Below are 3158 nucleotides of genomic sequence, written 5' to 3'. Positions count from 1 at the left end.
GAGTGGGCTCCACAGAAATCTGCCTTGTTCTGAGTGTTAGCCCCGAAAGCCCCAGGCAGTGCTGTCAGCCTGAGCCCCTTCTCATTTCCAGATCAGTGCTCTCGGGGAGAGGAGGGCTTTGGTCTGAAGGTCTGGACTCAGGTCAACTGGGGCAGGATTCCAGGGCTTGCCAAGAATCGAGGTGAAGAATGAGGGGAACCAGAGCACATGGAAACCGAGACCTACCGTCCCCGTTCTGTCAGCCATGGGGAAACTCAGAATGGTGCATGGAATGGCTCAGCTCACTTCCTCTTCCAGTATTTATTGGAGGTGCAGCCTAAGTCTAAGTAGAGTGAGCTCACTCAGCAGAGTGAGTGGTCTGAGACCCTGAAGGGTGTCATGGTGAGGAAGTGATTAGAAGCTTAGCCCAAGATACCTGGACTCAAAACTTTGGTCATCTCTTCTTGATCTCATGGGAGGCCCTGGGCAGGTGTGACCAGATGTGGGGCTCCCTCATTTTCTTCTCTTCAAGGTCAGGGATGTGTGGTCTTGTTCTGAGAGTTTAGCCTCAGGTCAGCGGGAGGTGGGTGAAGGGCCAGGCCCTGGCAGGGGAAAGGTGAGGCTCCTGAGTGTGCCAGGAAAGGACCACCCACCCAGAACAGAGGGGGCCAAACAGAGTTCCACCACCACTCCTGTCAGCACTGAGGTCCCAGGTCTGTTCTTGCCATCTGCATGCTGAGGTGCTCTTTTGTTTCCTCTCACAGGGGCTCCAGGTTCCAGGAGGTAAAGGCTTTGGTCTGAGCTACATATTCTCAGGTCACAGAAGGCCAGGAGAAGGCCAGGCAGTGCCAGGAGTGTAGGTGAGGTGAGCACCCTGATTATGTACACAGGGATTCCCCCACCCCAGATCAGAGGGGATCCCACAGCACCCGACACCTCCACACCCCATCGTCAGCCCCAGAACTGTGGGGCTCTGCCTCCTGTACACGGAGCAGTCATTTCACTTCCTACTTCAGGTTCTCAGTTCTTCAGGCTGATCAGGAGTGACCTCTGTGAGGCCTAACAGCACCCATAAAGTGGTGACCTATAAGTTGCCTATGTCAGAGCCGCCTAGGGTGTGTTTCTCAGGTGACACTTCTCTCACTCCCTCTCTCCCACAGGCCAATGGGCCCCCATTGTCCACCTTCTTCCCACACTCCAATAACTGTCCCACCAAGAGTCACCATGCTTTGCCATCAGATGAGTGAGCTCTGCAAGCTTCAGGAAGACCATCAGGACCCCAGAGAGGGCCAGGGCCTGGTGGAGGAGCAGCTACTTTGGGGATGCAGAGGAGGAGGTTGTGTCTCCTTCATCCTTAGCTTCTTCCCCCCAATCCTGTTTCCATACTGCCTAGAGGGGGTGGCTGCTGCTGAGACACCAAGTCCTCTCCAGAGTCTTCCAGGTGCCTTCCCTCCCTGCTGTGCTATGGTAGCCCCTCCGCGGAGCCAATATGAAGACGAGGGCTCCAGCAACCAAGAAAAGGAGGTGCCCAGCACATGGGAGGTCCTGGAAGATGCCAATTCCATGCACAAAAAAGCCCTGCAGTTGAAGATGACAGAAATTATGGAGTTCCTGCTCCTGAAGTATCATGCAAAGAAGCCTGCCACAGAGGCAGAAATTCTGAGTAGCATCATCAAAGAGTACCAGGGCCACTTCCCTGAGATCCTGAGCCAAGACTCACAGTGCACGCAGCATGTATTTGGCATGGAAGCTGAGGAAGTGGGCCCCAATGACCACCCCTCTGTCCTGGTCAGCACTCTGGACCTCACCTTTGTTGAGATGGTGAGCAATGGGCACAGATTTCCAACACTGGCCTCCTGCTGGTACTTCTGTGAGTGATCGCCATGGAGGGTGATTGTGCCACTGAGGAGGAAGTTTGGGAGGTGCTAGATGGCATGGGCATGCGTGAGGGGAAGGAGTACTGGGTCTATGGGGGGAGCCCAGGGAGCTCGTCGCTAAAGTGTGGGTGCAGGAAAAGTACCTGGTGTACCGGCAGGTGCCCAGGAAGCGATCCTGCATGTTACAAGTTTCTGTAGGGTCCCAGGACCCATGCTGAAACCAGCAAGTTGAAAGCCCTCAAGGTTTTGGTCAGAGTTAATGCCAGGGATCCCAGCTCCTTCCCATCTCTGTCTGAAGGGACTGAGAGTGATGAGGAAGAGGGGGCCTGAGCCAGAGTTGCATACAGGCATGTTTCAGGCCCACGCACAGTAGCTTCGCTTGCTTGGTATGAAGTGGGGCTCATTCTTCACTCTGTGATTGAGGCGTGAGCAGTCAGAGTTCTAGGCAGTGAGGCTCAGGGTGAGTTGGGGGAATAAGAGCTGTAGCACCATTTGATTTCTGTTCTCTGTGATGACTTAGAATTTGATCTTTGTTTCCTTTCAGAACTTTCCATATGCCGTTCCTTTTAATAGCAGGTCTAATAACCTTCACCATCAAAGTTTGTCAATGGCATTGCTCACACATGTATTTGCATTTGTCCGAGTTTGTGATCCTAAATGAGATAACGTGGCATTAGAAGAACAGCATTTCAGTGCAACTATGAAATAACTCAGCAGTTCAGTCAATGGAGTCAAGAAACAGAGAAATAAAAACAAAGGGTTGTTAGTTCTTGCTTCTTATCCCTTCTTGACTGTCATTCTGTGAAGCATTATTTAATTATCCTTGGATTTGCTTGGTTCATTCAGGGTGGGGTGGGAAATGTGAGACATCCTCAACAGTGTCAACAATAAAATTAACTGGTTAGTTAGCTAAAAAAGGAAGTGGAGACATTTCTTCTGAATAAAAATGACCCCTGCTCAGTGGTTCATCCATTCCCCAGACATTCACTGAGCCTCTGTCCTCTGGAAGGCCCCGTGTAAGTAGTGGTGACATGAGCATAAGCAGGATATACCCACCTACAGAATGACGGTGTGGGAGTCACAGTCATATAAGGAAAGTGATGAGGTGTCCCCTTAGTCCATGATCTTCCCACTCTTCCCAGCCCATGGCCCACTTTCTTCTATGTTGCAGATCATTCCCCTTCTCAGTACTATGCATGACATCTCCCAAGACAAACATCTCTCAAGACAAACAAATAGCAGGACCCTGAGGCCCCAGGTAGTACAAGCAGGCCTAGGGAAGGAAGGTGGCATTGAGAATCA

At 51.6% G+C, this 3158-nt stretch overlaps 1 pseudogene; it reads left to right on the top strand.

Moving 5' to 3' along the window:
• Window positions 1-1443: 1443 nt before the first annotated feature.
• Window positions 1444-2417, top strand: LOC118996025 (melanoma-associated antigen 10-like; annotated as a pseudogene).
• The last annotated feature ends 741 nt before the right edge of the window (window positions 2418-3158 follow it).

This window comes from Sturnira hondurensis, unplaced genomic scaffold (assembly GCF_014824575.4).
Source record: "Sturnira hondurensis isolate 20B ecotype Veracruz unplaced genomic scaffold, ASM1482457v3 Scaffold0010600, whole genome shotgun sequence".
Taxonomy (NCBI): Eukaryota; Metazoa; Chordata; class Mammalia; order Chiroptera; family Phyllostomidae; genus Sturnira; species Sturnira hondurensis.
The sequence above is the reverse complement of the archived record's forward strand: the minus strand, read 5'-3'. Positions and strand labels throughout refer to the sequence as shown.